We start from the raw sequence: 27117 nt of genomic DNA on the forward strand, positions 1-27117 counted from the left end.
CATCAAATCTCAAATCCTCAGGATATTAATATTCTTTTGTTTAGGAAACTTTACCAAGAAATTAATTATCCACTAGAAATTCTCAGAGATGGGCTTATCCGTAATGCATTACAAAATAATTTCAATACGTCTGAAAGAGATTTCAATGGAAAGGAAAAGAAAGGAAGGTTTCTTTGAATCTGCCAAAAATGTGGACTATGTAAAGGAGTCATAATTCTCAAGTTTGCTAGTAAGTGTTTAGAATCAAGCTTTAAAATTATTTTATGGTGATTACATTTCACAGACATAGTTATAGATGTTATATACTTTTTACATATAGACATAAAAAACGCTCTTTTTCTGAATATGTACACATATTAGGAAGTAACCTCAGAAACCGGTAGCAGGGAAGAGCAAAATGATGCAGAAAATAAAATCAATGATCGAAACAGCCACTTTGAAGTGCATTGTTCAATTATTCCTAGCTTCTCTACCATTGGCCTTTTAAACTGCTTTGTCCAGTCTAGGAACAAAGGAGAAGGAAGATGCAAATTACAGGCTCATCTCCATCAGTCATTGGATAGATAGGAGTAATAATTCCCCAGTACATTGTTAATTTAATTAAATGGAAAGTCAAGGAACAAGGCTGTGAGTTACATGTCATTGTTTATTTTTTCTTTCTTTAGTGATATAGGTCATAATTTTGAGGCGATTCACTGGCTATTTGGACCAAGTTAATATTTTGCAGATAGACTTGACTATGTTTTATTTAGTGATAAATGACAAATAATATCCTAAAGTATACTTTGAGCTGAAAGACATTGTAGAGGCAAGTAATTCTCTGATTTCTGTCCTTCCGGTTACCCTTCCTCCCTAAGGTACATAGAAAGCAGAATTCCTTATCTTCCAAGATGCCATAAAAATCTTGTATAATGTTCTCCCAAGTTAACATTGAGCCATGAAAATATTTATCTAACATCTCTCACCCTTCTGTGTAAGAGCTGCTCATAGAAATTCCTTAACATACCTGATGTAATAGTAGGTCATAAAATTCACAGTTCAGAAGAGGCCTCGCCTCATATCAGGAATAAAGAAAGCTATGCAGAAAGCCTTAGAACTTAGGCATTCTCGTATTTTCCCACCTAGACTATTGTTAAGATTACAACATATGCTGTCTAACCAATCACATTTCTCCATGACTGTACATTTCACATTGATTCCAAGCATACAGATAGACAGTTTTCCATCTGTTACTTGGTTTCCATGTTAAAGAATCCCCTATTATGTATGACTTTAATTTTCAAACTCATTTTTTTCTTGCTATTCTGTCTTTTGTTATATGGTAATTGGCTGAGATCCTTATAATGGGTGAGAAAAATGTCACTGATTTCTATACCTACAGGACATGAACAAAATTTTTGTGTCATGACTGTGCAATATTCTTAATGTTTGGGGTTTCTCTTAATTGAATGTGACTATCTTCATATAGGCTGATATGTAGTTTTAACAGTTATAATAGACCTCTTCAACTAGAAGGATAAAGATCTTGCAATCAATTAAACTTCAGGAATATATTGCCATGTGTTATTTAAATTATACATAAATAGTCTTATACTTTCTGTAAAATACCACACCACTGAAAAAAATATAAACTGTAATAATTACTACTTATGAAAATACATTTCTTTACTTAAAGTTTACAGAAGGTCTCATGTAACTGTATGTTGAATGTTATAATAATGATGGTACATTACAGTAAAGTATGTAAGGCCTGAGCCATCATTTTTACATGCAAATTGCCCACCCAAATCTGGTGGCCTATGCCTGCAATCTGACTCTTTCGGATGAAGGATCAGTAAGGGAATCAGGAGGTTAAAGGAAGACTTCACTATGTAGCAAAATTGGCAACAGCATTGCATGAGTCTTTCTCTTTGCATGTGGAAAAATATTTATAACCTATAAGAATTTGCAAAATTATCAAGACATTCCATAAAAGAAACAATTATAACCAACAAATACATGAAAGAGAATTTAATGTTTTTAAAATAACAATGTTTTAAGATACACTACAGACTTAGATATAATAAACATTGTATTTTATTGAACAAAAACAGACTTGTAGATCAAGCAACCAAATCAAAGCCCAAATATGAGTGTTAAAATTACAAGAATCTGATAACTGGCAAAGAGGTGAAAAGATGCAAAAAGGCATCCTTGACAAACAAAGTCCACTTTAACAAATGATTCTGAGAAAATAGCAATCAGCTACATGTAGAAGAGTGAAATTAGCCCCATATCTATTATTTTAAATAAATATCTACAATACATGGATAAAGGACCTCAATGTAAAAACTGAAATGCAGATAGAATAAGTGAAAGTGATACCAAACACGATACAGGAAGCAGAAATAACTCTACATAGGCACCATCAACTCTAAAATAAGGTAAAACATTAACAAATCACATAAAACAAGACAGCTTCTGTACAGTAGCAGAAACATTTAACTGTGTGATGATGAGGTTCACATAGCAAAGGATCTTTGTAACCTAAATGTCCAATATAGAATTAATATCCAGACTATAAGAAATTTTTTTAAAAATGAGAACAAGCTCAAAGGATCAAGAAAACAAACAACCCTGTTAAAAATTATAAACAGACACTATAAGGAAGAAATACAAATAACAAAATTACCTAAAAATGTTCAACAATGATAGCACTGAGGAAAATGCAAATTACATCCACTTTGAGATTTCATCTTAGCTCAGTGAGAATGGCCAAGATCAAGAAAGCAACTGACAAAAGTGGCTGGTGAGGATATTGCAAAAAGGGAACATTTATTCACTGTTGGTACAATTGCAAATATGTGTAGAAACCATAGGGGAGAATTCTCGAAAGGCCAAAAGAAGATCTACCATGTGACCCAGATATCCTACTGGTGAACAAATGCCCAAGGGAATGGAGTACCCCTCAGATATTGCTCAGTAATATCTAATATTACTTTATTCATATAATAACTAGAAAAAAAGAATCCTAAACATCCTTCAAGTGTCAAATTGACAGTGAAAATGTGGCTCAAATTTGAGTGGAATTCTATTCAGCTCTGAGGAACAATGAAATTATGAATGATTATATAAATAAATGGGACCATAAAATATACGGAGTGAGCTTACCAAAGCCCAGGAACACAAATTGTCACATATAATCTCTTATTTGGATCTAAGTCCTAAATTTTTAGACATGAATATATAGCCTGGAATAACCTCAAAGACCAGGAAGTAAAAAGGGACTTTAATTTTTTTTATGGGGGTTGGGCAGGGGAGGGGTAAAGGAAGATCTTTCATGCAAGAACTAGTAGGAGGCAGGGAGGATGAAAGAGGAAATGTGAAAAAATGGGAGATTCCCTGGAGAGGGGTAGGCGAGTAACACAGAGGTATAGGGAGAGAGGAATGCTGAAGGATACCGAAGATGATTGGAAATTACATAGGGAAAATTATTTTACTTTTACTTAGATTCATTTATAATATGTGTATATGCATATGTGTACATACATGTATCTACACACAAGACACATACACACACGCACTATAAATAAAGTGTGCCACTTAGGGTGACAACTATCCTACACAAAATAAACAGATTATCTAACAAAAATATCAATACCAGGCATGAGAAACCACTTCAAGAGCTGTTGGACAGGAGACTTTAAGTCTCTTGTCCCAAAATATTAGAGGCCAGTGCTATTACCCTTGGTTCCCTGCCAGAAGTTAAATGTACCACTTTATTCTTGAAGACACCACACACATTAGACACAGAATATGAAGAAATCAAATAGGAATTGACCTGGAAGTCTCTTACCTAATGACTATGTCTGATAGTGTCACGTAAACAACCATGGAACCGAAGCAATCAATAGTGCTACCCAACAGTAAAGCCTACAAAACACAAAAATGACTAGGTTGGCAATATATACCACATGGTAGCAATATATCTCCCAACTATTATACCAATGAGTCCTATCAATGATCAGCATGGTAAGATAACCCCTATGTAGTGCCGTACACGGCTTGGCAGTAACCAATGGCTCTTAAATTGGACAAAGACTTGTCTTAGGATTTCTATTGCTATGATGAAGCCTTATGATGAAAAATATATTGGGAAGAAAGGGTTTATTTAATTTACACTTACATATCATAGTACATCACTGAAGGGCTTCAGGACAGGAATTCAAACAGGGCATAAATCCAAAGGCAGGAGCAGATGTAAAAGCCGTGGAGTGTTGCTGCGCACTAACTTGCTCATAATGGTGTACTCAGATTGCTTCCTTAGATCAACCAGAAGCACCAGCCCAAGGATGGTACCAAACACAATGGGTTGGACCCTCTCATATCAATCATTAATTAAGAAAATGCTCTAGAATAGGTTATTATAGAGGCATTTTCTCAGATGAGGTTCTCTTCTTTCAGATAACTCAAGCTTTGTCAAGGTGACATAAAACTAGCCAGCACAGGCCGGGTTAACAAAACATATACTATACCTGGTACGAGACAACTGGCTTACTAATTTAGTATCACAAAAATCATGGCTATTGAGAAAATTCTACAAACATTAACTTACTAAAGAAGTATAATCTCTAGCAACAGGTTTTTTTATTTTATTCACAGATAAGTATAGCCTTCATCCATGATCTAGGTGACTTCTCTTTACAACAGTCAATGACCACTACAGAAAACAACAGCCTCTCAAAATGCAGAATTATGAAGCCCAGTAACAATTGATAATGTCTACAAAGCATTCCCATATATAAGACTAAACATGATTTAGAAGAGGAAGGAGAAAACTGTAAGAGCCAAAGTAACAATGCATGAGATTGTGTGAGATTTTGTCTCATAATAACATCACTTGTATTGTCTCGCCAACACAACCAACCAAATATGAACTGAATATTAATGAACATTTCATCTGCATGGGGGAAAACCCATGAAGCCTCCAACATACACAATGAACTACAGATACCTGAGTAGAGCTGAAAAAGGGGAGGTGGCCCTCTCCAAAAAAGAGCACAATGGTTGACCATCCAGTGTCAAATGGTGAGATTGAAAAGGTGATTCTCTGACCATCATGATTGGAGGTTACATTTAGAAATTAACGCACACATACAAATGCACACACACACACACACACACACACACACACACATGTATATACAAATACACATATTCCTGCAATAAAAATTGATGATAAAAAGAGACCATGAATTTGAAGGATAACAAGAGATTACATGTGTGGAAAGAGGAAATAGAAGAAAGAAATATTAAAACTAAAGTACAGTCTCAAAAAATAGCAAGAAAACAAGCAACGAAGGATATTCCCATTCTTGAAATAGTATTACTTATACTTCAGTGTGACCAATAACCATCTAATTGGAGCGAAGGCCTACTCAATAATAGGAAAGTCATTCATGAAACTTTCACAACTATGCAATGACTATGGCTGGTGATGTTCACTAGAACCCTACTATTGCAAGTTTACAAAACCAATATAATTTATAATGGTGAAATATTTATCCTTGTACCCACAGATAAGTGTACCTCCCATCCCTCATCAGGGGAACATCTAAGAACAGATGAAGACTATTATAGAAACCTACAACTTGCCAACATACAAATAATAGGTTAGTATGTAGTTCCCAACCTCAGTTGATACATCTGGAATACAACTAATGTAGACCCTACCACTTAAGTGCCATTACAGAAGTGAAAGGGGAAAGATTATACAAGCCAGCGAACCAGGGATTTTCCTATGAGTGTTTTCTCTTTTTCTCATATTTACTTTTCTTATTGGATATTTTGTGTATTTACATTTCAAATGTTATCCCTCTTTCCAGTTCTCCCCTCTTCCAACCTCCCTTCCTCTGCTTCTATGAGGATGCTCCATCTCACGCCCACCCACTCCCACTTCAACACCCTGGCATTCTTATACACTGGGGAAAAGAGCCTTCACAGGACCAAGGGTTTCCCCTCCTATAGGTGCCAGACAATGCCATCCTCAGCTACATGTGTGGCTGGAGCCATGGGGCCCTCCATGTGTCCTTTTTGGTTGGTGGTTTAGTCCCTGGGAGCTCTGCAGGTCTGGTTGGTTGATATTTTTGTTCTTCCCTTTCAGCTCCTTCTTATTACATGAAATATCAACAGTTTTCTTGCCTAAACAAGACATGAATAACAATAGTAATGAAAGAAACCCAACACACAATAAATGATATGGACAATTAATAGCTGCTTAGAGAAGAAGCAGTCTTTCCCAGTAATGAAGTTATTTATAGCTTTTTTCAGTTCCAAGTGGTCATTCAAAAACACATGCACATATGAACAACACTAAATGCATTAGCAGTATAAACAGACAGACAGACAGACAGACAGAAGATATAAATTTGAGAGGGTATGTGGGTTCATGTAAGATATGGAGGGTGAAATAGGAGGGTTTGAAATAATGTAAATTCTGTACTCATATGTTAAATTCTTTCCAAAATAAAACCCTTAATTGTAAATATATTCAAATTTTACTGGCAGTCTTTAAATTAAAAAGATTTATAAATTAAAACAAAGATAGTAAGCAATTTTAAATTAGGATCATATAAAATATGAGGGAATCTGCTAGTCAAAATCAAACAATGGAAGGGAAAGCATAAATCAATTTTGAGATGCCCTGAAAAGTAGTATGGCAATTTAAATGAGAAGGCGCTGGGAGATTGAGGTATTAGAATGTTTGCTCAGCCATTGGTGGACTCATTTGAGAAGGACTCAGAGATATATCACTGTAAGGAGTCATGGCACTATAGTGTGATATAAGTTTTAAAGAGACCACAGCATAGCTAATTAGTGTCTCTCTGTCTCCTGTTACAGATAAGGAAGTTAGCATCTGGGTACTCTTCCAGCATCCTGCCTGCCTGCATCCAGTAATGATGGCCAGAGACTTAACCTTTTCAAACTGTAAGCCCCAGAATATTTTCTTCTGTAAATTATCTTAGTCATCATGGGAAAATGATGATGATGAGGATGATAACAATGATGACAACGATTAAAATTGTGGTAGCTCTTTCGAGATATTTGACTGCAGGCAGAATACAAGAGAATACAAGGAGAAACACAAAGAGCCTGCTAGTCTCAGTGTCAGAAAACAATTGTGGAAATATGGGAAGGGTAACACAAACGATTGTGAAAAGAATGCATCTAAAGGGACATAAATCTCACAGCATCTTTGCACGAGATGTGAAAGTGTTTACTGATGTGCCTAGATATGAAAGAAACTTTCAAAAGTTTTCTTTATCATAATTATACACGGAAGAAACAAAATTCTAGAACGGTTGAAATTACCCATATCCTGAAAAACCTTATTTGAAATAAACAAATATAACAGATTTCAGAATGGTTTGCCACTAATGTCTATAATATGGCCAGAATAAATGCTGTCCTTCCTTTTTCTTAATGTTCAATTAAAAAAACTACAGAGCATTTAAATGGTCCACCAAATCTTCTAAATAATATTACAAATCAGAATCAGCATATACATTTTAGAATGTCTATCGTGCAAATAATAAAACTATAAAACTCAAGAAATAAAGACATAGAATAGATTATAAAAGACAATTTTATAAGAGAAAAAAATTTAAAATATTGATAAGGTAAATTATAAAGTATATACTATTGTTACACGGAGAAAAAAATACAAGCCTCTCTGCTGAAATGTCTAGATATGAAAGTAAGTATAGGGGTTGGGGATTTAGCTCAGCGGTAGAGTGCTTGCCTAGTGAGCGCAAGGCCTTGGGTTCGGTCCCCAGCTCTGAAAAAAAGAAAAAAAAAGAAAGTAAGTATATAAAATGAAAAACCAAATCAAAGGTATTAACAGAAGAAGATTAGGAGTAATTTGAATTTCAATACATACTATTAGAAAACTTTCAGCATGCAGCTCAATAGAATGTAAAGATTGTCAGAGGCCAGGGCATTAGTGACCTGTGGGACTAAATTCATATTCTCATGACAAAGAGCAAACTACCACAAATTCAATAAACTAAATGGTGGCAAGTTGTTACCTTGTAAGGTCTGTGAGTTCAATAAACAGGATACTTCTCTGAAAACATCAACAGTCTGTGTCCTTGACTTTCCCATTTCCATTGTCCACTCTTTCTGGGCCCCTCCCCCTTCCTTCCATCATCATTTTGGTTTGCTGTTGTTACATTTTTAATAATATCCTAAAGTCATTTTTTATACTATAATGAAAAATAATAAGAAATTCCATGGGTTAAGAGGTTGTCTGGGAAGGCACTATTCCAGAATTACATGAACTAAAATGAAAAAATATATTATATTAATGAAATCTCAGAAGTAACAATTGGAGACAACAGAGACATTTGAAGATATAGAACTCAATATTTGACAAGTTTATATTTTATGCTTATGAGTATTTGCCTGCATATATATGTGTATAAATTTCTACATGATATAGATTATATATACAAATATGTGTTTGTGTGTATATACATGTATGTTTTGTATATTGCCCATAGAGGCCAGAAGAAGGTGAAAATATCCTCTGGAATCAGAGTTTTAGAGAGCTTTGAACCATTGAGGTCAACTGTATAAATCCGAGTGAGGAGGGATTTTTTTTTTTAAGTGCCAAATCAGACTTAATACAGAAGCATAGCACCAAACTTTTGAATGACACAGGTTTACTAGAGTGGAAATAAAACAAAATAAAAACAAAAGCAAACCAAATCCTACACTTTCTAAACTAAGTCTCAAAAGTAGATAAAACTAATTTTTCACAAAATAAAAACATACATTATTACAAGCTTACAGAATTAAAAGAAATGTTAATTAAATTAGACACGTAAAAAGAGACAGAGCTTTGGAAACAATGTTGGTAGCAAAACAAATCAAGAGCAAAAACGCTGTGGTTGCTCATTTTAATGTATATGAAAGATAGTTAGGGAGTTTAAAATAATAACAATAAATGAATGTTGTTTGTTGTAACATGGAGTAATAATATCTTTGAGAAACTGCACATAAATAGGAGAAGTCTTTTGTTGAAAGTTCCTTCATTCAATATAAAGTGGGAAATTGCAAACTACAATAAAAAAACTCAAAATTTATTCATTTTCAAGTTGAGGGACATCTAGGTTGTTTCCAGTTTCTGGATATTACAAATAAAGCTGCTCTGAACGTAGTTGAGCAAGTGTCCTTGGGGTATGGTAGAGAATTCTTTTTTACAAGCCCAGGAGTGGTATAGCTTGGTTTTTAGATATATCAATTCCAAATTTTCTCAGTAACTACTATATTGATTTCTAAACTGGCTGTACAAGTTTTCATTCTCACCAGTAAAGGAGGAATGTTCCCCTTATCCCATACTTTTACTGGCAAGAGGAATCACTTGTTTTTGATCTCAACAATTCTGACAAGTATAAGATGTGACATATTTACACAGTGGAGTATTAATCAGTTGTTATGACAATGAGATTTTCTAGCAAATGGATAGACTTAGAAAGGATCATCCTTAGTGAGGAAACCTAGACACAGAATAAAAAACATAGCATGTATGTACTCACTTATAAGTGGGTATTAGTCTCAGAGTCAAGGATAACCATGCTTCAATCCACCAACCCAGAGAAGCTAAGTAGCAGAGAGAGGTCACAGTGAAAGATAATTAAATACATAGCATGGGCAGAGAAGGGGAGGGATGAAGTGTAGGAATGGGATCAGGGCAGATCAGGTTGGAGCTGAGGATAGAGGAAGAGAATACTGAGAGAGACAAATGGGATCTGGAGTCATCTTTATGAAGAGCTAGAAACATAGTGAAATGGAAACTTCCAGAAATCTATGAGGGTTACTGTAACTAAGACACCTAGCAATGGAGGTTACAGAACCTGAGCTGACTATAACATGTAACCAGGAAAGGCTTTCTGCAGAGGGAATAGGACACCAACTCAACCAGAAAACTTTCAACCTGAAATTTGTCCTGTCTACAAGATGGAAATAATGGCACAGAGATGGTAGGAGTGGAAAACTGATGAATGGTCCAGTTTGAGACTCATGCCATGGAAGGGAGCCCTTCTGTGATATTGTGATGGAGAGTGGGATTCAAGGGCAGCATATCTCACAGACCTAGCATAGACCTAAAGATAAATAGAGGGAAAAGTCAGTGAAATGATTCCTAATGATATTCTGCTATATTCATAGGTTTGTGCAACTAATGACAATAGATGTTTAGGCCAACAGTGAAACATTAGGCAGAGCTTGGGGAAACCAGTGGAAGAGGGAACAAAGGATTATAGAAGCCAGAGGTATCAAGGACACCATAAGAAAACCACAGAATCCACTAACCTGGGTTGATAGCAGTTTTCAGAGACTGAACTGACATCCAAGGAACCTGCATGGGACTGACCTAGTCCATCTACAAATGTTAGAGTTGGTCTTCTTTTGGGACTTCTAATAGTGAGAACATGGACTGTCTCTGACTTTGTGTCCTGCTGTTTTGATCCTTTCCTCCTACTGGATTGCCTTGTTTAGCCTTAATAGAAGAGGAGGTGTCTGGTCTTCTTTCAATTTGATATGCCATCACTGGTTGATATACATGAGAGGCCTGTCCTTTTCTGAAGGAAATGAAGGAGGAGTAGATGGGGTAGGGGGTATTTGAGGTGAGAGAGAGAGAGAGAGAGAGAGAGAGAGAGAGAGAGAGAGAGAGAGAGAGAGAGAGGAGAGGAGGGAGAGAAAACTGCAGTCCCGATGTAAAATTAATTAATTAATGAAAAAGTCACACAATGCACACATGCAAGATTTAAGTTAGCTTCCAAATATAGATATATAACTACATATTATAAATATAACCAGAGAACTTATCAGTAATCTTTGAAGAGTCGGAGAGTAAGGGAAAAGCAGTAAGAACACATTTTACATATAGAAAAATTATATATCAAGGCACAATCAGATTAACAGTTGTAGGAAATGAACCTCAATATTACATCAAATTCTATCAAAGGAAAATAAAATATTTTAAATAGAAATAACAGTGTAGATAGAATATTTATAGAGTGAAAGTAGGATAATAAAGTACAGATTTTAAAATAAATATAATTTAAATATTGGAATGTTTATCAAAGTAAAAGTTTAGAAAAATATGGCACACAACCTATAGTCAAAAATGTTTAAAAAGCTATAATCATAACACTATTAAACTTTTAAGCAAAATCTAAATTGACTAAAGTAAAGAAATAGTAACTGAGATGAAGATAGCATTAATTTACTACAGCGACATAACAACCTGGCATGTGTCTAATACACATGATCTGGAATAGGAACGTAGGAGAAAAACCAGAATAGCAGTGTACAATAGGGGGCAGAGGAATTGGTCAGCAAGTAATACACCCTAGTCAGGATGAAGTTCTGATGTGATTTTACATTGTCAAGAAAAAAAAATTACCCCATTATGTAATTGCATATGTATGAAGCATGCTTCAAAACCTAGAAATAATTTAAATGTGTTTCATACAGAAAAATATTTTGAAAAAATAGATATCTTTAGCCTGTTTAAAACATTATAAAATGTATACATGCATTTAAAATGATGCATTTTATATCTTTATATATGTGTTAAATATTTTTTGAGAAAGCTTCAAATTGTCCATTAAGATTTCTCAGGCTGGAGAGATGGCTCAGTGGTTAAGAACAATCAATGACTGCTCTTCCAGAGGTCCTGAGTTCAGTTCCCAGCAACCATCTGTAATGTTTTCTGATGCCCTCTGCTAGTGTGTCTGAAGATATCAACAGTGTACTCACAATAACCAAATCTTAAAAGAAAAAGATTTCTCTACTTTGCTGTATGAGGGTGTCCAACTGATTCTCAATTATTGCTTTGTAGTAAAGCTTCAATATTTATTAATTCAATTTTTATTTTTACTATTTCAGTCATCTATTTAATAAATGTCTTACATACATTCATATGTGTGTGTATAGTATGTACATCAATACCTTACCTGTGTAACATATTTTAAAATACAGAATTTTGCAGAATGTCTAAGTTGAGCTGAGTAACATGCATACTGACAGCGATGGTTCATCAAAACTGTCCCTGATATTACCTTCATAAACAGCAAGGAGGCAAATGACTATGTCTGTGTCTGAAGGCATTTCTAGATGGCTTAGCTGAGGCGGTAAGAACCACCTTGATATGAGTATCACCATTCTACAGCCTAACATCCTGATCTGAATAAAGATATGGATGTGAATGGAGTTATCAGTGTATCTCTGCCTCCTGACCGTGAATGCAGTGGGAACAGACAATTTGCATTCTTACTATCCTGTCTTCCCAATTAAGGTGTACCTTTCGTTATTCTGAATTAGAATACTTCATCACAGTAATTGAAAAGTAACAAATATACCCACATACATATCTTTTGTAAAAACACTTAAATTTCATCTCATAGCAATTTTCAAGAATGCAGATAAATTTTGTGTTGTCATCATATTGCACAACAAACTTTTCATATTATATTTAAATTTAAGGTCTTCCTCTGTAGTTCTGTATGGCTAGAAACTCACTATACGGATCATTCTATCCTGGAGCTTGTGGCACTCCCCTTCCTTTAGCCTCTCGAGTATTAGGTTTACCGGTGAGATTCACCACGCTGGCAGCAACAGCCATGGGATTTCTGATAGAAAAATTTGAGTTGACCTGCCAGTGGCCTCTGAGAGGTGAAGTTTAGCATTTCTGTGGTGAGACAATGTGATGTGAATGAGCGTATGCAACTGCAACAACAACAGCAAATTCAATCATCACAGCTGACAGCTATTCAGAGGAAAAATATCAGCAACGAGCATATAGAATAATCGTGAAGCCATGCAGATGACATCACTGTGAAAACCAGTCATTGTGAGCATGTGCCAGCCAGAAGAGACAGCCTTTTGCAGTCCCATGGAAGGAAAGAATTCAGACATGAGGAAGGTACAGGAGGGTACTGTGTTAAAGAGACTTTAATGAGAGAAATATAGTAGATTACATACATGAGCCAAATACGATAATAATTTCTGGAGCTTGTCTGCATAAAATATTAGATTTTAATGTGGATTATTTTCTTATATTCAAATTGGAGGAAATATGTATTCTTTGAAAATATAGAATGTCTAGAAATAAACTGGGACTGTGTTGTTGTCTCACTGACATTTTAAGAGTAAAAATATTTTACTTACATTTGAAATAAAATAAAACTTAAAATTCAGTAAGCAATTAGTATATGTATAAACTCTGAGTACAGAACAATGACTCACAGATACTCAGAGCCATCTATGGAAATAAACCTCAGAACTCTAGTCCAGTACTCTCTGACACAGTTTACCAGTCAAGCAAATGGGCATATGAAAATATATAATCCATTTATTCTGAATCATTTTGTAACATTTTTTTCTCATTATGATTTACAAAGAGATTGAAATCTCCACTGGAGTTCAGGATGGAAGGGGTGGGTCATTAGGTTTCTGCCTCAAGGAAATAAGTCTCAGCAGGCCTCCAACAGGGCTCAAAGAGCAGTAATAAGGTCATCAATTATGTTGGCCTGGATATAGTTTGAAACCCTGGGAGGTAAAATTTATACCCACCAAAAAGATAAATTATTTTCTCTGGGATTAAGCAACATCATCATGGAAGACTGGTGGGTTAAACCTACTTCAAAGTGACTCAGAATAGCCTCAAATGGACTGATACTGGAGTCAGCATTGCTTTGCCTAACAATTGGGATCATGGAAATGCCTAAGCCCAGGATTTTTGATTGGACATCTGAACAAGATCTATTCTTCTGGATAGGTACCCCCCACATTTAAAAAGGGAGGTGTGAAGTAAAGAAATGTGCTTATCTGTGTTATGCTTATTAGTACATTCATTCTTTGTTATAAACAAGCATAAGAACAAGTAGGAAGCAAAAAATTATTAATCAATTAATGCTAATAGCAAAGAAAATTTCCTTTTAAAAGAGACACAGCCTAAGAATATTGCCCTTAGGTGGGGATCAAGTTAAATCAATGCACTATACACTCTACCATCGGTTTTTCTGGAGCAGAATGGTGAGGAAATTCTATAAAAGTCTTCTTATTAAAGCCATGACCTTAAGTTCTGCACTGGTCTATGGCATCTCTTCTCCATTAGTTAGTTTGCAAGAGATGATTTCTCTGCAATCTCAATGGATTCACATTCAAACCATCAGTGTCATCACCACCATGACATTGATCTGAGCATTTGTTCCTACTCTACGTGAACTACTTATGTGTCTACTGCTCTCTGTCCATGCACCCTGTCCTCAGATGGCTCTCTTGAGATTCTTTTTTACATTGCTAACTAGAAAAGATCAGGTATCCCTTTTCTGGAGGAGGCTGCGGCTGCTGGTTTGTGAAAACAGAGGGTAAATTTTAGGACTTTTGCACGTCAGTTGTCTAGCACAGTCATTAAAATGCAAGCATAATTGTTTAGTTTACTGCTATACTAGACATAAATGTATAAATATAAATTATTACTTCTAAATTATTTTATTATATCTAACTACTACATAAGTTCTTGAAGTCCTCTATACCTATTTTGTTTGTGTCATAGGAATACTGTTGAATGGTACACATCTGTTATCAGCTGGAGAGTCAAAAATATCACATTAATAACATGAAATCTACTTCAGAGGTGGTATTTGTCTCACAAAAAAGACATTCCAAATCAGGGCCTCTAGACATCTCCCACAATTGTTCTGCAACAATGTACTAGACTATCATGGCAAGTATGTATGGAGTGGTAAAGTAACTGGGAAAGGGCTTACAGAGACCTTAATCACTGCCTTTGCTATTGTCAGTAAAAGTCACCTGAACCTTCGATGTAGTAGTTGTGAACAAAATACTGGCTGACTATCTGGCCTAGCATGTACAAAGATCTTGCTTTGTGTGAGAGGCCCTTTCCAGGTCATCTCCTTGGAGACTCACACGTGTTATATAAGAAAGATTTCCAATTTTAAAATTTACAAATTCAAGTTTAAAGGGGTTTATAACAAATAAATTTCCTAAACATAATCATATAAAAGGTTGCAGAGTCCAAATCCCCCCAAAGAACATAAAAGTCCTGATCACTTCTTTACAAAGGAAGTTTGAATATCTTACTTTACTGAGTCTTAAGCCCAGGAAATTGGTAATTTACCAATCCTCAGTTCATGTCACAAAGAATTCTAACAGTTTATGTGAAAAACTGGGGTGGTAGAAATCATGTGCTTTTCCCAGAGAAACCAATGAACAAACACATTTGAAGTAATGGACAAAAACCAAAAGGCCCTGGAGACTTACGAAACTTGAGAAATTAACAAACAAACAAACAAACAAAACCTTACCTTCAAAGACAGCCTAATAACTCAATGAGTGAAAAGCAACTGAAAGGACCACGGAGCTCTTTCCTGCCAAAAGGTTTGATGAAAACATTTCATACGTTTGTAATTTGTTGTTTTGCTCTCAGGGTTGTATTATACCTGACATAAAGAAAAGGATATTGTTCACACTGAAATAACACTGAAACACTATTCCCCAGGAGCTGGGTTGTAATGCCTATCTTTTAAGCCTTACAGAATGAATAAGTAGCAAGCATTCATGCTAAATGCCAATGTACTTAGAAACTGACATGTTGATTATCATGTTTGGATATTATTCATTTTATTTATCTTTGAAAATACAAACACGTAGGCCCGTTCTACAAATATTATCTCCATTGGAAAGCTACTAATAAAATATCTTTATCTTTTTGGCTACCAAATCCTCTGAAACTCATTGTAAACATACAGTATTCATTATAATAACATATTTTTGTCAGGACACACAAAAGACTGTTAAGGAAGAAAGGAGAGGTGGGTGGGAAGGGGGGATGGGTAGTCTAAGCCAGTGGAAAGATGCAATTAGAGTGTTGTTGGCTTGGCAAAGCCTCACTGAACAGCAAGCTTGTGATTTCTTTTTTGCCAAACCACTCCAGGCTCCTTGGGGGTCTCATGTCTATAAAGAGGGCTTCATTCCAATAAGTATCTTCTACACAAAAAGGAAAATAAAGATGTAAAAAGAATTATCATACAAAGAGTAACACACAAGAGCATTTCACACACACACACACACACACACACACACACACACATGCACAAACGAACACATATTCTCTAGGTACAACATACTCTCTGGAAAAAAGTGTGGCCTTGCAGAAGAAAATGTTAACTTGACTTTCCATGCTATGAAGATAACAACACGAAAAAGTAGTCACCTACAAAGTGACATGATGCAGAAGGCTTTGAAATACAACACTCCCTTGATAAGCTTTTCATCCAACTTTATTGAAAAAAGAAAGATTGTAGTGGGTTGTTCTGATGCTGTTTGAATTCAAATGCTAAATTCTGTACTCCAAAAAACCTAGTTGGTCTAACAAAAGCAGAATCTCACATATAGCAATTTGTGTTGTATAAACTTTGCCTCCAAAGTTATCTGAAAATGGTTAATAAATATGCCAATACACTGTTGCTGGGCAGAAGAGAGGTAGGCAGGATGTGATGGCTATTCCTGGTTGTCAAATTGACCAGATTTGGAATTAGCTATAATCTAGAAATGGAGGCACACATGTGATCCAGATATGGGGCTGGAAGACACAGGCTTCTGACCCAAATCTTGACCTAACAGTCTTGAGGCAAAGCGGCTTATGCCTAGGCAAGGTGGTACATGCATTTAATTTGGGAAGACTGAGGCTAGAAGACTTATGAGTTCAAGGTCAGCATGGGAGGAAGCACATTCCAAATTTAGATATGATGGTACACACATTTAATCATGGCTATACCTTCTGCGGGAGGCCTTCATAAGGACATAACAAGGAAGACTCATTCTTCTTGGATGGCTTGTACTTTCTTGTCAGCACATCTGTTTGAACCTACTCTTCAGGATTCCAGCTTATAGAGGAAACAAGTTGAAACAACTATCTTTGTGGAACTGAACAACTACTTTGAACTTCTCATTCACAGCTGCCCATTAGTTGGACTCCTGACTGTAAGTCATTACAATGCATTTTCTTATCATATAGAGACATTCCATAAGTTCTGTGACTCTAGAGAACCCCGACTAATACATAGGGCTTCAGTTCCTAGACTAGGGTCTGAGTTAGGGACCACAGAGGAAGAGAGAGGGTCAAAAAGCAAGAAAGTACCATATGATAGGTAAATCATGACCATACGGCCATACAAATCATCCTGTTGGAGTAGTAGCAGTCCCAGGCAGACCACTACAAGTAATAGCTTGGGGTTTTTGACAGGGAGGTAGACAAAATAGCATAGAAAGTTGATATATGCCAAGCTAAAATGCTTTAAGGTTTATTATAAATATAAAAGTATTTATGTCTTCACTTGATCTTAGCCAAAAGGCCGAGAAGCGATGTATTTATGTCTTTTATTTGGAAACTAGGTGATCTAAAGATAGGGTCAAACCCCCAAATAATATTTATCACAACAAAATATAATTTATATTTTCAGCTTTATTTTTACTCAGTTGATTTACGAAATATTTTGAGATAGATAAAGACTTCTCTAATCATATATATATATATATATATATGTGTGTGTGTGTGTGTGTGTATATATATATATATATGCTATTCTAAGCATATTAAGATCTCTGACCAAGTAGAGTTTAAAGACATTCTCCGACTGAATGAAAGAAGAAAATGTTAAATTTTATATCAAAGTATTAATATTTTATTTACAATAATTTCTATAATTTAAAAATTAGCAGCAATAGCACCACCAGCACCAGCACCACCACCACCACCACCACTATCATCATCATCATCATGATCACTAGAAATTGTTAAATTTTACACATAGGACCAGTAGTCTTGAATATGAGAATATACTTAGTTTTGTTTGTTTAGCTGTTAGGGAAACTGGACATTTTATTCTAAGAACGAAGGGAACGACAGTGAACTAAATGCACAGGGGAGTTTCATTCTTGCTTTTGTACTACTATGACCTGGCAAAACATGCAGAAATACCTCTTAAATCACAAAGACACCCTTTCATTCTTAGTAATAATAGTCAGTGAAAAAGGAAGATATTTCAAAAAAATTATTCCTTAATATAATATTTTCAGTTTATTTTTGAGCATTTTATGCATTCATTCAATGTAATATGTTCATAGTCATTCCAGCCCTCCCCCTATTCACCCTGGATACACTTATATCTCATTTTAAACAATATTCTTCACTTTTCCTTTTATGTAACTCACTGAGTTCGATTAACACTATCTACATATACGTGGCTGCATGGAAGCTCAGTCAATGTACCAGGGGCCACATCTTTAAAATAAAAATAGGTCTTCTTCTCCCAACAGCCATTGACAGTGTATGTCTTTGAAGCTAGAGGTCACAGTCTGTACTCCTCCCCCATCCATGCTGAAATGTTGACTAGATCCTGTGCAAGAAAACACAGGTGCCGTGAGTTGATGAGCACAGAGTCCTGTCACGTCTAGGGGACACTCTATATTCCCATTCTCTCTGACCCCCAAGGAGAATTATCTTAATCATCTTTCTGGCTCCCCTTTCTCATACTTTCCAATGCTTTGTGTGGGAGAATAATGATATAGATATCTGGTTCTGCCCGAGTACTACATAGGCACTCTTTCTGCACTTTGATTAATTATGAGTCTGTATTAATTACTGTTCATATTATATCTCAGAGATGATAAAACTTTCTTGGAGGTAATCAGACAGGTAGGTGTAACAAGAAACTGCGACCGTACTCTAAGAAGAAAGACTATTAGAAGCACCATATGAGAACCGAGAGCTGGGCTGACCAAGTTGGTAAAGACATGTATTTAGGCTGTTTAAAATTCTTTCTTGTGTTGCCACAGATAAACATAAACCCTCTGTGATGTTTGCATTGCTCTTGCTTTCTGCATGGGCTTTGTTCAGCTGGGTTGTGTAACTGTTCTTCTAAGTTTCCATTTTCTTCTTAACCCAAATCATATAACAGAAGAAGGAAGCATTCTCATATAGTGTAGCAGGTAAGTGAATCATTAAAATGAGTCTAATGATGAGATAATGCTATTTTAATGAAATTTCCTTTCATTTTATAAATCAATACTTATTGTGATTGAGAAACCATAGCTAACATCTGTTAATTTTTTAGTATAGTCATTCAATTATATTAGTAATTATAATTATTTATTATTTTTAAGAAATAGTATCTATATGATAACATTAATTTAACTAAACATAAAGCTCTAATGCATAAAGACTGCAGTTGGATAGAAGCAGATTGTTCAGTACTTGTTCTAGGAAAGAAAAAATAGTAATAGTCTTGATTTCACTTCTTTGTAACAAAATGAATATTGGTTTCCACTACTGTATACTCTCTTGAATTGAGTAATTGCTTTAACTAGTCTTGAAATTCTTGAAACTACTGCAACATGGTATTTTAATCTATAAAATTGATACAGCTAATACAAATCTTCTTTTAAAATCTTGTTACAAACTCTTTTACTGAAAGTCTCCTGTCAGTGGGTACAATGAATCCATGTGCTTTACTGTGGACATAAGAATAAATCACTCCATAATGACCTGTGCACATCAGAAGTCTAGAAACCTCATTCTAGGTGCCTCTAATAGTCTTTTTGCCTTGAATAGAGTAGTGTGTTCTTGGTTCATTTACCTACATGCTTATCTCCAAGAATGCTTCATCAGCTCTATTTGATATATATTTAGAATAAAAAGCATTACTCAGTGTTTCTAGATGTATAAAACAGATATATGCAGTTGACATTTTTATCCTTTACTCTAAGTTAACTTCCTCTTTCATTTCACCTGTATGCATCTGTTTAGTTAACTATAGTATTTCTCAGCTACAAATGTATCAAGAGAACAGCATGGGTATCATTGATAGAAATAATACTTGGTCACAGCCTCTGCTGCACTGGCTAATGTTAACATACTGCAGAACGATGATACATGGCAGCTTTCATTTTGGAAATAAATATGCAACAAGTTGCAGGCCTACAAACAAATTATTGGGTCCATTTCTCTTGCTCATAAAAGTGACTGTCCTAATTATTTATCATTTTGTAGAAATTATGTAAATAATAGAATAATGAATACAATAATAAGACATTAGATTTAACCTTTGCATTTTAGTATGTCTGTAGCTGAAGTCTGTCAAAATGAGGTGATATGTCAGAAGGTACAGCATCGAGGAAACACGGTAGAAACCTAGATTTCTCAATTTCCAACTGAATATTTTTAAAGTTTTAAAAACTTTTTCATATTACTTGCAAATCAAGATGTACATTGCTGCAACTAAATCATGTCAGCTTACTCTGTCTTGTTTCTGCCAGAAACATCAGATCAAGGAGATCAGAATTTGGTATGGAAATCTTCTTTACATGTCTCCCAGACACTATGTCTCTGCATCTATAATTGTCTACAAGGGTCATATTTACCTCAACAGATTTGATCACATATAGACACTTAAAGAAACATGATTTCCAAGCAGAATGGATTACCTTTTTTTCTTCAATTGACAATATAGACCAAAATTATAATTGCAGTATTCTGGATTTCTGCTGCCCTATTTTTGTTACAAAAGATTGTCACGTGATCCGGGTTTGGTACCCTTCTAAGAAATATAAGAGTAAATGGAAGGAATAAGATCCACACTTCTCAAGGCTTACAACCAATTGGATAATAAGAAGAGTCAAAACATAAGATGTGCTACACCAAACAGAGAGTGATGCGTCTGAAGAAACAAAGGAAGTGTACACTGTATGTGAGGATTCATGAGGGTCAAAGTGGGATAGAGTGTGTCAGTGTGGGAAGAAGATATTTATCAGACACTAATAAGGTCAAAACAAAGTTGGAAGTAAACAACTGCCTAATGGTGAAAACTCCAGGTAGAGGTGATGCCTAAAAGGTATGTTACTGTATCAAGTTCTTGAACCAGTACGAAGGAGCTGGGGAAGGGCAGAAATAAACTAGACCAGCAGAGCAACAGCAAGGTTAGATCAAAAGGACAATGGAGGTCAGGACCTGGAACAGCATTGTATCAAAGGAGACAAGGAAAGTTCTCCATATAGGTCACATTTTTGGACTAAAAAATATTAAGAAAGAAGAGAATAAAACTGATACTTAAAGAGTCTGAAACCTGTGACTCCAAAGGTGGGAAGGAACTGGGACTAAAGGTCACAATCTATTATTTACTTTATTTCATTAATTTATTGTCCTTCCTGTAACCTATGCTCACTAGTGTTTCCTAGAGAAGCTGTATAAGAAAAGAACCTGAATACTGTCAAACAAATATGTTTTCCACTTGCTGAGGCAGTGGGTGACTCACATTTAGAAAACAAAGGTCAAATGGCAGCTGTACCATCAAAATGGATCAAGAAAATTTTGATGCTTAAAGCCCCTGAATGTAGGGGAAATATATGAAATATACAACTTTTTTTAAATTAGGAAATTTAAGTTTAATACATGAGTCCTAAAATGAAAAGAGTTTTTAAATTATGTTAAATAAATACCTTAGGAACACTATTTCTACATATATATTACAAAATGACTATTGATCCAGAATGGAATTGACACCTGGGCTAACAGAGAGCATTAACCCTTTGGGGAACAGCCTTTGATGAGGAAGAGCTATCTAGTTACCCTACTGTTGCAATAAGGAGACACTAGAATCAAGAAAACTCTTAGAAAATAAAGCATTTAATTGGACTCTTGCTTAGAGTTTAGTCCATTATCACGGTGGGAATCATGGTGGGATGCATGGTCTACATTAGTAGCTGAGAGATGCAACCTGATCCTCATGCCAAAGGAGAAAAAACAAACAAACAATATCAACAACAACAAAACAACAAAAAACATTGGACTGGAGGTGGGCTTTTGAAATACTTAAACCTCATTTCTAGAGACATGCTTCCTCCAACAGCGACATACCACCTAAAGCTTCTAACAGTATCAAAGAATTCCACTTCCTGGTAACAAAGCTATCCTGTATAGAGTCTATGAGGCAATTCAACAGACCAAGATAATATAAAGCTTGCATTTAGGCAGAAAAAACAAGAAATAAGCTATAGAAAAACATGTAACATCACAAAAGAAACTTGAATCCTATAGAATTTTTTTTTTGGGGGGGAAGAATAAGTCTAGTGAAAAAAGATAGAAATAACACAACTCACATATTAATCAGAATCTTGTTAATATTTCAATAAAATAATTCTTTCATGATGTTTTTAATGTCCTGTGGTACGTGAATATTTCCAGAATATGTAATGTCATCTACAAAGTGATTTGTAAACTTTATATGAAGATGTTTCTCAAGAACAACCATTATGAACCAAAACCAGTTAGAGACCTGAGAAAAGGGAAAATGGTTTGACTCCAAGATCAAGACATGATGGTTATACTAAAGGACATCTGAGGTGCCTGCGAAGTTTAAATAATTGGTTAGTTTGGAAACTTACGACCTCTACAATACCTTGTATCACTAAGGAATCTCTACATTTTGTATCTGAAGGATAAGTATTAGAAAATGTGACCTTCATTCTTGTAGTTCCAGAACATGTTAAATTATAAATGAAAGAGAAGCTGACAAAACAAGGTACAATCACTTAGTTCCCCTTTCTGTGTAAGAAAACTGCAATCGGGGAGATTATATTGTAATGTCTAAGGTCATGTCTAAGTAGCAACAGAATTAGACTGTCATCATGGTCCTTTGACACTCGTTGAGGAGTTCCTTAAACTTACACAGGAGTTCACTAGTGAACTTGAGAGTAGAGACAACTCCAATCCTCATCACCACATATGATTGTCTCTTATTAATGCTCCAGCTTCTGCAGATGGACTTTTCCCAGAGGATTTGAAGAAAATATAGACCTTATGATTGCTGGGGAGGGAAAATTACAATTGTGAAATAAAATAAATGTAAAAATTGTTAAGCTACAGAACGATAAATATTACCTCAAAAATATTCTGAGTAGCTCTAAATAGCTTATGCAAAAATTTGGAAACACACACACACACACACACACACACACACACACACAGTAAGCTGGAGCCAAGTTTTTAAACACTTTTCTAGTCTGAGGAATTTATATATGCAATTACTATATTTTCATTCATAATTGTTATTTTTAAATGTATTAAACCTATCAGACAAAGGTGGCCCTTTCAAATATTGGCAAAAGAGTCTAATCATCATGCATGTATTTGACTCAGAGTTGTGGTCCAATTTGAAGCAGTCTGAACATATCCAGTCTGGATGCACACAAGGAGAATTGATTTATGCACATGTACATGAAATACTGGATTTTGAATAAGCACTTAAGAAGGCAGTAAAATCTGCAGGGAAGGCATTCTGGGCTTTAACTAATTGGATTAGCTGTGGTGTTTTCTGTGCATCCTAAGGAATTCATAAGCTATAGATTAAAATCATCAAACAACTCTGGTCACAGAGGTGAGGAGGCTCTTTTCTTGTGCTAATAAACATTTTGTCCCATGCACTCTAATTGTATCTCACACCTAGCTCCTGTAAAGCAGATAGAATGTATCTGCCATGTGCCACTTTACTTCTGATTTTGTAAACAAACTCCCAGGGGAAGAAAATCAAACCTGAACTTTGAATCCTTCCTTTGGGTAGTACAAACACTGCTTTCACAATTGTGTGATTTCTTCTGGGCAGGAAACAATGGGATATTCCCTTGGCCCAGTGAAACCTCACATAAGCCGTTTCTTTTGGCTATGTAAGAATAAGTTCATGAATATTCAGCAGATCCAGTTTCTAGTAATGCACTAATGATGGTAAACCTGTACCTTGCTTGCAGTATAGGAAAAAAAGCATATATCAGGTCAAGAGTTCTGTAGGCTTGTCTCCAATACTCCTGGTCCTAAGAATCCTCAGATTCTACTGTGGAAGCATTATGTTTTAATCTTAGGGAATCACTCTATCTAGATGGCTGAGGGATCAGGTTCCATAAAAAACACAAGCACACATCCTAGCTACTAATTCATTAAAAGTGGAAGGAAACGGGTTGGTATTTGAATACCACCTGCCTTTGAAATTTTCAGTGTATCACATAAATTTCTTTCTTTAATACATTTCATAAGCATCTTAGTGATACGTCCTCCCAAAGTCCAAAGATAAAGTTCTCAGAAGAAAACTCAAAATAATTTTATTGTACACCTCGTGAAATTTTATTCATGTATATTCAGTAATTAGTCAGGGTGAGCTTCAAGCAAAATGATGTTTTTCTAATTCCAAGTGCTACCTAATTTATCGCAGAAAATTACAAAGACTGAGATTTTCAAGGGATTGGCACTATTTCTAGTCCCTATTTATAAAGAAAAAGATTAATAAAATACCTGAATGCTTGTCATGGCTTTCTTTTGTAGTTCATGGAAAATTCAAATCCTTTGCCATATTTTATAGTTTAGCTCACCTCTGTATTCCCACTTGGGAAACTTCTTTGACATAGTAGGATGGAGAAGGTAGTTCTACCGTAACTGTGTCCTCATTACCATCTCTAAGCCTAGCTGTACTAGCCTACTGTGGTAGGCTCCAAAGAGACTACTGAAAATATTCAGAAATTGTGGACAAGGCAAAGAGATGAAAACTTCCAGATTTTGAGAGGAGAAAATAGGAGAGAGGAGGGGAGGGGAAGAGAAGAGAAGAGGAGAGAGAGAGAGAGAGAGAGAGAGAGAGAGAGAGAGAGGGAGGGAGGGAGAGAGAGAGAGAGAGAGAGAGAGAGAGAGAGAGAGAGAGAGGGAGAGGGAGAGAGAGAGAGAGGAGAGAGAGAGAGAGGAGAGAGAGAGAAGAGAGAGAGAGAGAGAGAGAGAGAGAGAATGAATGAATGAATGAATGAATGATGGAGCAGGCAGTGGATAAGGATCACTCACTAGAAAGCCTACTAGCTACCTCTTAATCAAAGAGCCTATCCTCCCCAATATACTGTACTCCCACATTGTGTTTTGTCAGCTAAGCAGCACCATAGCTAGCTAGTTACTGTGCTGTGTCTTTGAGCAGTTTTCCAGAGAATGGTAGCTTGATGTATGCACAGGAATCTAGTTCTCTTTATAGATGCTGTTGCCTGATACAATTCTGGAATACCTGGGGAAATATGTGCACTAGGTTCTTGAACTGCCTAGACACATTCCATTAGCTTTGCGAACACAAAAGGGTCCTTCAGTAGGCTGGCAGTTTATGCTGATTTGATGATCTACTCAGAAATTATGACTTAGCTATTTGGTGCTCTATATCTTTTCTTTCTTTCTTTCTTTCTTTCTTTCTTTCTTTCTTTCTTTCTTTCTTCCTTTCTTTCTCCCTTTCATTTCTGATCTTTTTTCCCCTTTTTGTTTCAATATATAAAAATGGAATTTACATGATTCCATGGGTGAAGAAATCCTTTTAATCATTACCTTGAAGACTTACGACCTGCTCTTTGTATCCTTCCTTGTCTGGTGATTCTAGTGAACAACTATAACAAGTGAGGTACATATTTAAGTATCATATATCTAATGCTCAAGATAACTCTATGAGGAAAAACTGGCTAAGGTGATAAGTGAAATGTTGAATATCTTGTTTCAACTGCACTAAGTAATAAGGGGGAATACAATTTATATATATATATATATATATATATATATATATATATATATATATTCCACTTTTCCAGTTTATGCTGTTTATGGTATCTTTAAATATGTCATGATTTATTAAAAAGCTTTAAATAAAATCTGTTATGGCTAAATATTAGCTATACATGTACACATACATATTTCTAAATATAATGTACTCAGCCCATATAGTATTACTTGTATGCATGTTTTCAGGGAAGAAAATAATACGTTGGATCCCAGTCCCAATGGAGGCATGTACAAAATATTTCCACTAAGGTTTGAAGAACATTTCAGAAAAATAGGTTGGGAGATTTCAAGAGCCACAGGATCAGGGAGTTACCCATGAGATTGTGTATCCTCTTAGTGTTAGAAGCTACACCCAGGAACTTTCACTAAAATGACTACTCCAAGTTAAGATGAGCAAAGACGGCACTAGTGGACATTCCAAATGGGGTGGAGAAGAGCCTACAAGGTCTCAACTCTAGAACCATGAAGGAAGAGGGAAAAAAATGTTTCCTTATCAAAGCAAGTGAGTTGGGAATGGGATAAGTGGCCTTTTCAATAAAGAACACAACAGTTGCCTGTATAATTGAGATTTTTAAGAAACACTCTACCAAAATTATATTAATGTATAAGCTCTTTATTTCGATGATGAATCTCAACTAAAACCAGGTGCCATCTTAGAAGAGCTACACTATTTCCCTCAGTTCAAAAGCATGCTGTTGTGAAGATAATTTAATCTTCAATTGTTCCAATATTGAAAGCATAGTAGACAGCATATAAAATTTTACTTCTTCTGAGAACTCAGTTTGTTAAAATAAACTACCAAAAACACAAATCAGTTTGTCCTTTGAGTGTTAATTGGAATCTTGTGTAAAGAAATTCACAAAATTCAGCATAATTCATGATGTTCTGTGAAGTATGGAACAAAGTTTTTGAAACTAAATTGGAAGTAATTATTGATTTTTTAAAAGCTCATTCTACACAACAGCTCTCTCTCTCTCTTTTGCTCATTTCCTTATGTAAAAGAATTTAACCAAAGAAAGCCAGCATTCTAATTCAATTTCTCCTCCGAAGTATATAATTTTATTTCATCATAATGGCTGCTTTTATTTCCAGGGTCAGATTTTATTTAAATTTCAGTCCATTAGGAACAAAAACTTGCCATTTTCTGATAAACAAAATCAGCAGGGGAGCCTCTTCAAACGAGAAATGTATTCCCACCGACCTTTGTTTTATTTGATCTAAATGACAGGTATACACCACTTTTCCTGTGTTTACTTTTAAAGATTCTGAAAAAAAGGAGGGTGACATTTTTTAACAACAAAACTAGCAATCCCCCTCGTAGTTCTGTGACAGGCAGATGGAGGAAATGATAAAAAGATGTAATCCTTTGCTTTGGACCACCAAAGAGGCCTAATAGGAGTCATTAGCAGAAAACCGTTAATTTTCTT

Source organism: Rattus norvegicus, chromosome 3, assembly GCF_036323735.1.
Source record: "Rattus norvegicus strain BN/NHsdMcwi chromosome 3, GRCr8, whole genome shotgun sequence".
In the NCBI taxonomy this organism is placed as follows: domain Eukaryota; kingdom Metazoa; phylum Chordata; class Mammalia; order Rodentia; family Muridae; genus Rattus; species Rattus norvegicus.